Here is a 15094-nt window from a genome sequence, read left to right on the forward strand (position 1 = left end):
TTAAGGTCTTTCTTACGTTTAAAATCTGAGTTTATACAAGTATACATGGTCCTTTCTGAGCAGTGTGAGTCAAGCTGGGTTTTCCTATCTTTACATAGAATTTTTTCATTGTCACAATAAATTTAATGGATGTGCATATGTGTGTATTGTGCATCTCTGTGTTTGTACCATCTATTATGGAATTAAAACAGAGTACCTTTATTGGAGTTGGTTAAGCATATGTGATAAATGTTGGATAAGTGGAAATACTTAATCAAGTATGGGACTGAACTCTGAAGAGATAGGGACAAAAAATAGGAAAAATCTATATCTATAGATAATTTATATTATCTATAATATAGATATAGATATATCTATAATATAGATGTCTCAATAATCTCACATAGGAAATTGTGTTGTGCTCGGTTGCTCAGTCGTGTCCAAGTCTTTGTGACTCTATGGGCTGTAACCCACCAGGCTCCTCTGTCCATGGAATTTTTCAGGCAAAAATTCTGGAGTGGTAGCCATTTCCTCCTCCAGGGGATCATTTCCTCCCAAGATCTTTCCCACATCTCTTGTGCCTTCTGTATTGGCAAGTGGATTCTTTACTACTAGCATATTTGTCACATATTTCTGACAACCAAAAAACTGAAAAATCCAGAGCTCTGACAAAGACATAGAAATACACCCTAAATTATCCCAGAGACAACACTGAATGTGCCGGAAGATAGAATCACACCCAAGAACACATCATGAGTTAGTCACAGGTATTAACATTTTGCAGTATGAGTTACTTAGATATATTTTATTTTTTCTCAGTTTTTTTTTCTTTTCTTTTCACTAAAATAAAAATGTTCACCTCTCGTAAACAAACTTTCATCATGTATTTTGGAGAAAATCTTAATTCAGTTCAGTTCAGTCGCTCAGTCGTGTCTGACTATTTGAGACCCCATGAACCGCAGCACGCCAGGCCTCCCTGTTCATCACCAATTTCCGGGGTTCATCCAGATTAATGTCCATTGAGTCAGTGATGCCATCTCATCATCTGTTATCACCTTTTCCTCCTGCCCTCAAACTTTCCCAGCATCAGAGTCTTTTCAAATGAGTCAGCTCTTTGCATCAGGTGGCCAAAGTATTGGAGTCTCAGCTTCAACATCAGTCCTTCCAATGAACACCCAGGACTGATCTTTAGGATGGACTGGTTGGATCTCCTTGCAGTCCAAGGGACTCTCAAGAGTCTTCTCCAACACGACAGTTCAAAAGCATCAATTCTTCAGTGCTCAGCTTTCTTTGGGAGAAAGCAATGGCAACCCATTCCAGTACTCTTGCCTGGAAAAGCCATTGGATGGAGGAGCCTGGTAGGCTGCAGTCCATGGGGTCTCTAAAAGTTGGACACGACTGGGTGACCTCAATTTCACTTTTCACTTTCATGCAGTGGAAAAGGAAATGGCAACCCACTCCAGTGTTCTTTCCTGGAGAATCCCAAGGATGCGGGAGCTGCCGTCTATGCAGTCATACAGAGTTGGAAGGACTGAAGCAACTTAGCAGCAGCTGCAGCTGCAGTTTTCTTTATAGTCCAACTCTCACATCCATACATGACTACTGGAAAAACCATAGCCTTGACTAGATGGACCTTTGTTGTCAAGGTAATGTCTCTCCTTTTCAATATGCTATCCAGGTTGGTCATAACTCTCCTTCTAAGGAGTAAGTGTATTCTAATTTCATGGCTGCAATCACCATCTGCAGTAATTTTGGAGCCCAGAAAAATAGTCATCCACTGTGTCCACTGTTTCCCCATCTATTTGCCATGAAGTGATGGGCCCAGATGCCATGATCTTAGTTTTTTGAATGTTGAGCTTTAAGCCAAATTTTTCGCTCTCCTCTTTAGAGAAAGAATAAACAAAACTTGAATAAAAGGAACCAAACATAAAGATCAGAGCATAAATAAATGAAAAATATAAAGAAAATAATAACAAAGATCAATGAAACTAAAAGCTGGTTCTTTGAGAATATAAACAAAGTTGATAAGCCTTCAGTCAGACTCATCAAGAGAAGCAAAGAGAAGACTCAAGTCAATAAAATTAGAAATGAAAGACGAGAAGTAGCAACTGACATTACAGGTGTTTTCCATTAGTCTTCAATGTTGTGTAAGAGGGACATGCTATGCAAAGAAGAAGGAAAGTTAGTGATGAGGACTGAAGGAGACAGCCTAGAATACATCAGAGTCTTGATATGCTGTTCCCTATTTTTGTGGAATTTCAAGAATATTTATGGAATAGAAGAGTATCTCCATGCCATTGCCAAAACTTGGATTTGAATTGTGAATTTCGTAAAAAACACTCAGTTCTTTAAGTTATCCAATTCCAGACGAGGAAGCCTATTTTAATCAAATGTTGTCTGCTGCAATACTATTTTTTGACTTCCATTTAATGGGCTTAATTTTTTCATATCATATTTATTAAGTCCAATAAAATGGACCAACATGTAGGTCAAGTCAGTCTTTAGATGCTGTAGTATACATCTGACATTTGAATGGAGACAAATTAACTAGATTTTATATTTATTTACTGCACAATACCTGCCAATCCACTGATGCCCTGTTTGTGTTAGGCTTTAATTTTCAGACAATATTTTCAGTTAGGCTGCCTTTTATGAGCAACAGTTCCAAAATATGATAAAATATGGTAGAAATAAAAACCTATACATCTTTTATATAAAATAAGAATTTTATAAGTTTGTAGCTTTTTCCACAATGAAAAGTTTTCCTAACATGCCATAATGTCCCACAAATGCCCTTAAATTTTTTTATCCCATGATGATTTTGTGGCTCATTTATTATCAAACTGCTTAGTTCATTAATACCTACTACTAGTATCAGCTTAAATTCATTAATATAAAAAATATAAAAAGCCTGAGTTCTGAAAGATTGCTCAGTTAATCTTTGATTTACTTTATGACAAAATCTTTAAGACATTGCATAATGTTTAGTGAGACTGAAATTATGTTTGAATGATAAATGAACAAAATTAGCATAAGTAGAAAAGTCAAAAGGTTTTTCAAAAATGTTAATTGCCATATATAAACCCTGCCCACATACTAAGCATGATATATGAGGAAACCTACAATATTTCTTAGCAGTGAAGATGACTTAGTCACTCAGTCATGTCTGACTCTTTGTGGCCCCATGGATTGTAGCCCACCAGGCTCTTCTCTCTATAGGGATTCTCCAGGCAAGAACACTGGAATGAGTTGCCATTTCCTCTTCCAGTTAATAGTGGAGTTTAATACAAATAATTATTCACTTAGGAACTTGAGAAAGTTGTTTCTCATGTGTCATGCCATATAATTTTAATTACACAATTACTATATGTGTGTGGTTGTGTGCACATATGCCTAATACAAATATTTTAAAATATAGTTTAGCTTTCAATTTTACTAAGACTTCTTTCACATCCTTGTTCCATAGGCTAAATATCAGAGGATTTAGGAGGGGAATTACAAGAGTGTAAAGCAAAGAGGTAATTTGTCTTCATCTAGAGAGTAAGATGAACTAGGCCTGAAATACATAAAAAGCATAGTTCCCTGAAAAATTGACACTGCAGTTAAGTGGAAGGTGCAGGTGATAACAGCTTTGATTCTCCCCTCAGCAGAGTGGACCTCCAAGACTAAAAGGATGATATAAAAATAAAAACAAGGACTCCTGAAACAGTACTCAATTTAATAGAACCCAAAGCAGTGAATATCATTAACTCATTAACCTCTGTATCCAAGCAGGACAGGAAAAAAAAAAAAAAGAGGTAAATCACAGAAAAAATGGTTAATCACATTTAACCCACAGAAGCATAAATGGAATGCTAATGCTGTGTGTACCTCAGAAACTGTCATCCCCACCAGGAAAACCCCAGCCATGAGCAAGGAGCACACCCCACTGGACATGCTGACCGCATAGAGCAAGGGGCTGCTGATGGCCTTGTACTGGTCATAGGGCATCACAGCCAGCAGGAGACACTCAGAATTGGCAAAGATACAGAAGGCCAAGAATTGCAAAGCATAGCCAAATAAAGAGATTGACTTGTTTTTTGGCAAATAGGGAGAAATATCAATAACCTCAGATATGCAGATGACACCACCCTTATGGCAGAAAGTGAAGAACTAAAAAGCCTCTTGAGGAAAGTGAAAGAAGAGAGTGAAAAACTTGGCTTAAAGGTCAACATTCATAAAACTAAGATCATAACATCCGGCCCCATGGCTTCATGGCAAATAGATAGGGAAACAGTGGTAACAGTGGCTGACTTTATTTTGGGGGGCTCCAAAATCACTGCAGATGGTGGCTGCAGCCAAGAAATTAAAAGACACTTGCTTCTTGCACCAACATAGACAGCATATTAAAAAGCAGAGACATTACTTTGGCAACAAAGGCCCATCTAGTCAAGGCTATGGTTTTTCCAGTAGTCATGTATGAATGTGAGATTTGGACTATAAATAAAGCTGAGCATCAAAGCATTGATGCTTTTTTTTATTATTAAATTTCAATACAATTTTTGTTTTGTATTCTGATACAATTTCAACTACTATGTGAAAAAGGGTAAATAAACCACCGATAGTCATATTGATAAATATTTATCAGTTCAGTTCAGTTCATTTCAGTCGCTCAGTTGTGTCCGACTCTTTGCGACCCCATGAGTTGCAGCACGCCAGGCCTCCCTGTCCATCACCATCTCCCAGAGTTCACTCACACTCATGATCATCGAGTCCATGATGCCATCTAGCCATCTCATCCTCTGTCGTCCCCTTCTCCTCCAGCCCCCAATACTTCCCAGCATCAGAATCTTTTCCAATGAGTCAACTCTTCCCACGAGGTGGCCAAAGTACTGGAGTTTCAGCTTTAGCATCATTCTTTCCTAAAGCAATACATGCTAATGTAAATTTGTAGGCAAAGTAATTTATTTGTGTAACATAAGAAAAACTGACTTTGACTTAGGATTAGGAGAAAAGGTTCACAAAAGATCTAAAATTTAGTATGGTTGTTGGAGGATGTGTGGTTCATCCATTGTATAGTGGAGGGAAGAGGTACCTAAGTGTGTGATAGAGCCAGCAAATCTGGAGAACATAAAGAAGTCTGGAGTAACAGCGAGCATCAGGAATGTGAAGGCATGACTAAGGTAGGAAAGGTACGTCAACCGTGGTTCTGAAGAGTTGTTGTTGTTGTTTTTTTAATTTTTATTTTTACTTTATTTTGCTTTACAATACTGTATTGGTTTTGCTATACATTGACATGAATCCACCACGGGTGTACATGAGTTCCCAATCATGAACCCCCCTCCCACCTCCCTCCCCATATCATCTCTCTGGATCACCTCTGTACACCAGCCCCAAACATCCTGTATCCTGTATCAAACATAGACTGGCGATTCATTTCTTACGTAACAGTATACATGTTTCAATGCCATTCTCCCAAATTATCCCACCCTCTCCTTCTCCCACAAAGTCCGAAAGTCCATTCTATACATCTGTGTCTCTTTTGCTGTCTCGCATACAGGGTTATCATTACCATAATTCTAAATTCCATATATATGTGTTAGTATACTGTATTGGTGTTTTTCTTTCTGGCTTACTTCACTCTGTATAATAGGCTCCAGTTTCATCCACCTTATTAGACCTGATTCAATTGTATTCTTTTTAATGGCTGTGTAATACTCCATTGTGTATATGTACCACAGTTTTCTTATCCATTCATCTGTTGATGGACATCTAGCTTGTTTCCATGTCCTGGCTATTATAAACATTGCTGTGATGAATATTGGGGTACACGTCTCTTTCAGTTCTGGTTTCCTCTGTGTGTATGCCCAGCAGTGGGATTGCTGGGTCATAAAGCAGTTCTATTTCCAGTTTTTCAAGGAATCTCCACACTGTTCTCCATAGTGGCTATACTAGTTTGCATTCCCACCGACAGTGTAAGAGGGTTCCCTTTTCTCCACACCCTCTCCAGCATTTATTGCTTGCAGATTTTCAGATCGCAGCCATTCTGACTGGTGTGAAGTGGTACCTCATTGTGGTTTTGATTTGCATTTCTCTGATAATGAGTGATGTTGAGCATATTTTCATGTGTTTATTAGCCATCCGTATGTCTTCTTTGGAGAAATGTCTATTTAGTTCTTTGGCCCATTTTTTGATTGGGTCATTTATGTTTCTGGACTTGAGCTGCATAAGTTGTTTGTATATTTTTGAGATTACTTGTTTGTAAGTTGCTTCATTTGCTATTATTTTCTCCCATTCAGAAGGCTGTCTTTTCACCTTGCTTATACTTTTCCTTTGTTGTGCAGAAGCTTTTAATTTTAATTAGATCCCATTTGTTTATTTTTGCTTTTATTTCCAGTATTCTGGGAGGTGGATCGTAAAGGATCCTGCTGTGATTTATGTTGGAAAGTGTTTTGCCTATGTTCTCCTCTATGAATTTTATAGTTTCTGGTCTTACATTTAGATCTTTAATCCATTTTGAGTTTATTTTTGTGTATGGTGTTAGAAAGTGATCTAGTTTCATTCTTTTACAAGTGGTTGACCAATTTTCCCAGCACCACATGTTAAAGAGATTGTCTTTAATCCATTGTATATTTTTGCTTCATTTGTCGAAGATAAGGTGTCCATAAGTGTGTGGATTTATCTCTGGGCTTTCTATTTTGTTCCATTGATCTATATTTCTGTCTTCATGCCAGTACCATATTGTCTTGATGACTGTGGCTTTGTAGTAGAGCCTGAAGTCAGGCAAGTTGATTCCTCCAGTTCTGTTCTTTCTCAAGATTGCTTTGGCTATTCAAGGTTTCTTGTATTTCCATACAAATTGTGAAATTATTTTTTCTAGCTCTGTGAAAAATACCGCTGGTAGTTTGATAGGGATTGCATTGAATTTGTAGATTGCTTTGAGTAGTATACTCATTTTCACTATATTGATTCTTCTGATCCATGAACATGGTATATTTCTCCATCTATTAGTGTCCTCTTTGATTTCTTTCATCAGTGTTTTACAGTTTTCTATATATAGGTCTCTAGTTTCTTTAGGTAGATATATTCCTAAGTATTTTATTCTTTTCATTGCAATGGTCAATGGAATTGTTTCTTTAATTTCTTTTTCTACTTTCTCATTATTAGTGTATAGGAATGCAAGGGATTTCTGTGTGTTGATTTTATATCCTGCAACTTTACTATATTCATTGATGAGGTCTAGTAATTTTCTAGTGGAGTCTTTAGGGTTTTCTATGTAGAGGATCATGTCATCTGCAAACAGTGAGAGTTTTACTTCTTCTTTTCCAATCTGGATTCCTTTTATTTCTTTTTCTGCTCTGATTGCTATGGCTAAAACTTCCAGAACTATGTTGAATAGTAGCAGTGAACGTGGGCACCCTTGTCTTGTTCCTGACTTTAGGGGAAATGCTTTCAGTTTTTTACCATTGAGGGTAATGTTTGCTGTGAGTTTGTCATTTATAGCTTTTATTATGTTGAGGTATGTTCCTTCTATTCCTGCTTTCTGGAGAGTTTTATCATAAATGGATGTTGAATTTTGTCAAAGGCCTTCTCTGCATCTATTGAGATAATCATATGGGTTTTATTTTTCAATTTGTTAATGTGGTGAATTACATTTATTGATTTGCAGCTATTGAAGAATCCTTGCATCCCTGGGATAAAGCCCACTTGGTCATGGTGTATGATCTTTTTAATGTGTTGTTGGATTCTGATTGCTAGAATTTTGTTAAGAATTTTTGCATCTATGTTCATCAGTGATATTGGCCTACAGTTTTCTTTTTCTGTGGCATTTTTGTAAGGTTTCGGTATTAGGGTGATGGTGGCCTCATAGAATGAGTTTGGAAGTTTACCTTCCTCTGCAATTTTCTGGAAGAGTTTGAGGAGGATAGGTGTTAGCTCTTCTCTAAATTTTTGGTAGAATTCAGCTGTGAAGCCGTCTGGACTTGGGCTTTTGTTTGCTGGAAAATTTCTGATTACAGTTTCAATTTCTGTGCTTGTGATGGGTCTGTTAAGATTTTCTATTTCTTCCTGGTTCAGCTTTGGAAAGTTGTACTTTTCTAAGAATGCATCCATTTCTTCCACGTTGTCCATTTTATTGGCATATAATTGCTGATAGTAGTCTCTTACGATCCTTTGTATTTCTGTGTTGTCTGTTGTGATCTCTCCATTTTCATTTCTAATTTTATTGATTTGAATTTTCTCCCTTTGTTTCTTGATGAGTCTGGCTAATGGTTTGTCAATTTTATTTATCCTTTCAAAGAACCAGCTTTTAGCTTTGTTGATTTTTGCTATGGTCTCTCTTGTTTCTTTTGCAACTATTTCTGCCCTAATTTTTAAGATTTCTTTCCTTCTACTAACTCTAGGGTTCTCAATTTCTTCCTTTTCTAGTTGCTTTAGGTGTAGAGTTAGGTTCTTTATTTGACTTTTTTCTTGTTTCTTGAGGTATGCCTGTATTGCTATGAACTTTCCTCTTAGCACTGCTTTTATAGTGTCGCACAGGTTTTGGGTTGTTGTGTTTTCATTTTCATTCGTTTCTAAGCATATTTTGATTTCTTTTTTGATTTTTTCTGTGATTTGTTGGTTATTCAGAAGCGAGTTGTTCAACCTCCACATGTTGGAATTTTTAATAGTTTTTCTCCTGTAATTGAGATCTAATCTTAATGCATTATAGTCAGAAAAGATGCTTGGAATGATTTCAATTTTTTTTTAATTTATCAGGGTTAGATTTATGGCCCAGAATGTGATCTATCCTGGAGAAGATTCCGTGAGCAGTTGAGAAAAAGGTGAAATTCATTGTTTTGGGGTGAAATGTCCTATAGATATCAATTAGGTCCAACTGATCTAATGTATCATTTAAAGTTTGCATTTCTTTGTGAATTTTCTATTTAGTTGATCTGTCCATAGGTGTGAGTGGGGTATTTAAGTCTCCCACTGTTATTGTGTTATTGTTAATTTCCCCTTTCATACTTGTTAGCATTTGTCTTACATATTGTGGTGCTCCTATGTTGGGTGCATATATATTTATAATTGTTATATCTTCTTTTTGGAGTGATCCTTTGATCATTATGTAATGTCCTTCTTTGTCTCTTTTCACAGCCTTTGTTTTAAAGTTCTCTTTCATCTGATATGAGTATTGCTACTCCTGCTTTCTTTTGGTCTCTATTTGCATGGAATATCTTTTTCCAGCCCTTCACTTTCAGTCTGTATGTGTCCCTTGTTTTGAGGTGGGTCTCTTGTAAGCAGCATATATAGGGGTCTTGTTTTTGGATCCATTCAGCCAGTCTTTGCCTTTTGGTTGGGGCATTCAACCCATTTACGTTTAAGGTAATTATTGATAAGTATGATCCCGTTGTCATTTACTTTATTGTTTTGGGTTTGGGTTTATAAACCCTTTTTGTGTTTCCTGTCTAGAGAATAGCCTTTAACATTTGTTGGAGAGCTGTTTTGGTGGTGCTGAATTCTCTCAGCGTTTGCTTATCTGTAAAGTTTTTGATTTCTCCATATTTGAATGAGATCCTTGCTGGGTACAGTAATCTGGGCTGTAGGTTATTTTCTTTCATCACTTTAAGTATGTCTTGCCATTCCCTCCTGGCCTGAAGCGTTTTGATTGAAAGATCCTCAGTTATCCTTGTGGGAATCCCCTTGTGTGTTATTTGTTGTTTTTCCCTTGCTGCTTTTAATATTTGTTCTTTGTGTTTGATCTTTGTTAATTTGATTAATATGTGTCTTGGGGTGTTTTTCCTTGCGTTTACCCTGTTTGGAACTCTCTGTGTTTCTTGGGCTTGGGTGATTATTTCCTTCTCCATTTTAGGGAAGTTTTCAATGATTATCTCCTCAAGTATTTTCTCATGGTCTTTCTTTATGTCTTCTTCTTCTGGGACTCCTATAATTCAAATGTTGGGGCATTTCATATTGTCCTGGAGGTCTCTGAGATTGTCCTCATTTCTTTTAATTCGTTTCTCTTTTTTCTCTCTGATTCATTTATTTCTACCATTCTATCTTCTATTTCACTAATCCTATCTTCTGCCTCCGTTATTCTACTATTTGTTGCCTCCAGAGTGTTTCTGATCTCATTTATTGCATTATTCATTATATATTGGCTCTTTTTTTAAAATTTCTTCTAGGTCCTTGTTAAATCTTTCTTGCATCTTCTCAATCCTTGTCTCCAGGCTATTTATCTGTGATTTCATTTTGATTTCAAGATTTTGGATCATTTTCACCATCATTATTCGGAGTTCTTTCTCAGGTAGATTCCCTATCTCTTCCTCTTTTGTTTGGTTTGATGGGCATTTCTCTTGTTCCTTTACCTGCTGGGTATTCCCCTGTCTCTTCATCTTGGTTATATTGCTGAGTTTGGGGTGGCCTTTCTGTATTCTGGGAATTTGTGAAGTTCTCTTTATTATGGAGTTTCTTCACTGTGGGTGGGGTTGTATCAGTGGCTTGTCAAGGTTTCTTGGTTAGGGAAGCTTGTGTCGGAATTCTGGTGGCTGGAGCTGGATTTCTTCCCTCTGGAATGCAATGAAGTGTCCAGTAATGAGTTATGAGATGTCAGTGATTTTGGAGTAACTTTTAGCTGTCTGTATATTGAAGCTCAGGGCTGCGTTCCTGTGTTGCTGGAGAATTTGCATGGTATGCCTTGCTCTGGAACTTGTTGGCCCTTGGGTGGTGCTTGGTTTCAGTGTAGGTATGGAGGTGTTTGATGAGCTCCTATCGATTAATGTTCCCTGGATTCAGCAGTTCTCTGAGGTTCTCAGGGTTTGGACTTAAGCCTCCTGCTTCTGGTTTTCAGTTTTATTTTTACAGTAGGCTCAAGACTTCTCCATCTATACAAGCACCGATGATAAAACATCTAGGTTAAAGATGAAAAGTTTCTCCACATTGAGGGACACCCAGAGAGGTTCACTAAGTTACATGGAGAAGAGAAGAGAAGAGAGAGGGGGTAGCTAGAGGTGACTGGAATGAGATGAGGTGGGATCAGAAGAGGAGAGAGCAAGCTAGCCAGTAATCACTTCCTTATGTGTGCTCCACAGTCTGGACTGCTCAGAGATGTTCACAGAGTTATACAGGGTAGAGGAGAGGGAGGAAATAGGCAGAGGTGGCCAGGAGGATAAAAGAGGGAAATGAAAAGGAGAGAGACAGATCCAGCCAGTAGCCAGTTCCCTAAGTGTTCTCCATAGTCTGGAACACACAGAGATTCACAGAGTTGGGTAGAGAAGAGAAAGGGGAGGGAGGAGACAGAGACAACCTAGTGGAGAAAAGGGAGAGTCCAAGGGAAGAGAGAGTGGTCAAGCCAGTAATCTCACTCGCAGGTAAAATTGGGTACTGAAGATTGGGTTTTTAAATGTACAAAATTGACAACAAATACCAAAAAGCAAAGATTAAAAATCTAGAGTAGAGCTTGGATTTTCAAAAATACAATATTAAAGAAAAGAAGAAAAAAAAAGTCACAAGAAATATCTTAAAAAACAACAATAACCACACACACACACACACACACACACACACTATATATACATACATGTATATATGTATGTATATATGGCATTTGCTTTAAAAATAGGGTCTTTTTTCTGAAAAGTAATAGTAGTTTATAAAAATAAAAATTAAAGGAGAAATAGAGGACTTAAAAATTTTAAAAATTAAAAAAAAGAAAAAGAAATAAAGAAAAAACAATCAAACAGCATCAACAAAAAAAAAAGGAGAGAGAGAGACAATGATGGTAAAAATAGTAAAAATATATCTGGGACTTTCTCTGGTGTTGTGGGTAGTGTGGGGTCACTACCAAGGTGGTTCCCTCTGTTTAGCTTCTTCTGTTTACTGGTCTCTTCAGTGTGTGATTCCTGCCCTGGCACAAGGAGGGCAGTGGTGGACAATTTTTTTTTTTTTCTTTTTTAGGCTCACTTGTTCAGTCGCGCTGTGGGGAGGGAGGCTGCAAACAAATAACACTGGCGTGTGCTTGCAGTGCCTTAGCCACGCTGGGCCTACCCTTGCTCATGGTGCACACTGCTCAGGCGGTGCTTTGCCAGGAACCATCTGAGGCCGGCCCTAGGCTGCATGCACCTCCCCGGTCTAAGCCACTCAGGCTCAGCTCTCAGGTAGCCCTCAAAAGTGCAGATTTGGTTGGACTGTGTTTTGTGCCTTTCCCAGGTCTGAGTAGCTCAGGTGTTTGGCAAGCGCGGTCACTGCAACTTATCGCCTTTCCCATCCCTGCTGCGGTTTTCTGGGTGTACCACTGGCTCCCATTCTCTGGAGGATGGTGACTGTCCAGAACCCCAAGAAGACTTAGCAAGGAAGCCTGCTTGCAGTTTGGTAGGTAATGTCTCTCCAAGGCTGCGATTGCCCCCTTCCAGCCCTTAGGACTCTGGCTGCCTGTCACCGGAGGGGGATGGTCTGCAGCCAGCTATTTCTGTTCCATCCTTTGTTCTGTGTGTGGTCCTGGTGGTGCCTTATGTTAGAGCTTTCCCCATAGTAGCTATCCCACAGTCTGGTATGCTAGCCCAAGTTAGTTCACTCTGGTTACACTCGGGGCATTCTGGCCCCATTCTTAAAAAGCACTGCAGCCCATGCCTCCCTGCCCTGCCCCCACTTGCTAGTGGTGGATGCAGGCATCTGTGCTGCTTCTCCGCTGGGGGAGTTACCATTGGGCTCATAATCTGTTGGTTTTAATTATTTACTTATTTTTCTTCCCTGTTATGTTGCCTTCTGTGCTTCCCAGGCTTGCCACAGACTCGGCAGTGAGAGTGTTTCCTGGTGTTTGGAAACCTCTCTTTTTAAGACTCCCTTCCCGGGACAGGACTCCCTTCCTGGGATGGAGCTCCCTCCCTACCTCCTTTGTCTCTTTTTTTGTCTTTTATATTTTTTCCTACCTGTTTTTGAAGACAATGATCTGCTTTTCTGGGTGCCTGATGTCCTCTGCCAGCATTCAGGAGTTGCTTTGTGGAATTTACTCAGCATTGAAATGTTCTTTTGATGAATTTGTGAGGGAGAAAGTGTTCTCCCAATCCTATTCCTCCGCCATCTTAGGACCGCCCCCCCTGCATTGATGCTTTTAACTGTGATGTTAGAAAAGATTCTTGAGAGTCCCTTGTATTGCATGGAGACCCAACCAATCCATTCTAAAGGAAATCAGTCCTGAATGTTCATAGGAAGGACTGATGCTGAAGCTGAAACTCCAAAACTTTGGCCACATGATGTGAAGAGCTGATTCATTGGAAAAGACTCTGATGCTGGGAAAGATTGAAGGCAGGAGGAGAAGAGATGTCAGAGGATGAGATGGTTGGATGGCACCACTGACTCGAAGGTCATGTGTTTAGGAGTTGGTCATGGACAAGAAGGCCTGGCGTGCTGTGGTCCATGGGGTTGCAAAAAGTCGGACATGACTGAGTGACTCAACTGAACTGAACTGGCAAATAGGTGCACCAGCATCTTGGGGCCAATGGCTGTGGAATATCAGAGGTCAGAGGAGAGGTGACTGATGGAAAAGTACAAGGGTATATGCAGCTAGGGATCCATCCTAATTAAAATAATCATTCCAGGATTTGCCAGAATGTTAACGAGATAAACAACAAAAAACATGATAAATAGGATCAGTTTAATCCCAGATTTATCAGTAATTCCCCTAAATATGAATTCAGTTAAGGATGAGCAATTTTCTCTTTCCATTCTTTGGTGTTCTTGTCTAAAATTTTGAAGAAATGACAGAGAAAATGATACATATATGATTCTTGAGAGTTCCTTGGACAGCAAGGAGATCCAACCATTCAATCCTAAAGGAAATCAGTCCTGAATATTCATTGGAAGGACTGATGCTGAAGTGAAGCTCTAATAGTTTGGCCATCTAATGCAAAGAACTGACTCATTGGAAAAGACTCTGATGCTGGGAAAGATTAAAGGCAGGAGGAGAAGGGGACTACAGAGGACGAGATGGTTGGATGACATCACCAACTCTATGGACATGAGTTTGAGCAAACTTTGGGAGTTGGTGATGGACAGGGAAGCCTGATGTGCTGCAGTCCATGGAGTCCCAAAGAGCCAGATGTGATTGAGCAACTGAACCAAACTGAATTTTGGAATAGTGTTTACATAGCAAAAGATTGGCCTTCCCTGGTGACATAGATGGTAAAGAATTCTCCTGCAGTGCAGGAGAGCTGTGTTCGATCTCTGCGTTTGGAAGATCCCCTGTAGAAGATAATGGCAACCCACTCCAGTATACTGGCCTGGGAAATCCCATGGATAGAGGAGCTTGGGGGGCTACAATTATGGGTCACAAAGATTCACACATGACCGAGCAACTTTCACTCACTCACAGAAAAAAAATAAATAAATATAATCAGAGAGAAATATTTCCATAAAATAGAAAGTATTTTAAAATGATTTATCCATATATATGACAAAGAACTTGTATCCACAATATACTAATAGCTTTGCTCATTGGGGAAAAAAAAGACTTAAACAAAAAATGACACCCCCAAAAAATAAAAATTAACAGAAACTGTCAAAAAGAAGATACATAAGCAGCAAGTTAATGCATGAGAGTTTGCTCAGAACTATTAATTATTAAGGCAATGAGGATAAAGCCACAACACAATAACATAACACAAATCCCAAATGGACTGAAATTAATATACTGAGCATAACAAATTCCCTAATTCATCGGAAATCTCATTTGGGAACTAATAGGGACAGGCTTTCTTATCAGTTTGGGTGTTTTTCTTTGTTCTTTTCATTTGTTGGTTTTTCTACTTTTATTTTCTACAAATCTGGGAAATCGTTTAGCTTAAATCCATATAATTATTTCATATTTAATTTTGGAAATGTGATTCTTTTTTTTTGAAATGAGATTCTTAATAGCAGCTTTTGATGCCTTTTTATATGTAATTCCTATTCTTGGTTGTGAGGATCTCAACACTGAAATATCAATTGTACTCCTGTGTAGCTATTGGTGAGGCAAAGTTCAAACCAAAACTAATTGCTAATATTTTCCCAGTAAAATCAAGAAATTGATGCATGTATGTTTCAAAAGAATTCTACTATTATTCTACTTCTCTGTTACACATATGGTGTATGTAGAATTCTTCTTGGTCACCTAATTATGGTG

General features: G+C 38.4%; 1 pseudogene; it reads right to left on the reverse strand.

Annotated features, from left to right (window-relative positions):
* Positions 1–3331: 3331 nt before the first annotated feature.
* Positions 3332–13659, reverse strand: LOC138427905 (olfactory receptor 5W2-like; annotated as a pseudogene).
* Between the last annotated feature and the right edge of the window lie 1435 nt (positions 13660–15094).

The sequence above is a fragment of the Ovis canadensis genome, chromosome 22 (genome assembly GCF_042477335.2).
Source record: "Ovis canadensis isolate MfBH-ARS-UI-01 breed Bighorn chromosome 22, ARS-UI_OviCan_v2, whole genome shotgun sequence".
Lineage (NCBI taxonomy): Eukaryota > Metazoa > Chordata > Mammalia > Artiodactyla > Bovidae > Ovis > Ovis canadensis.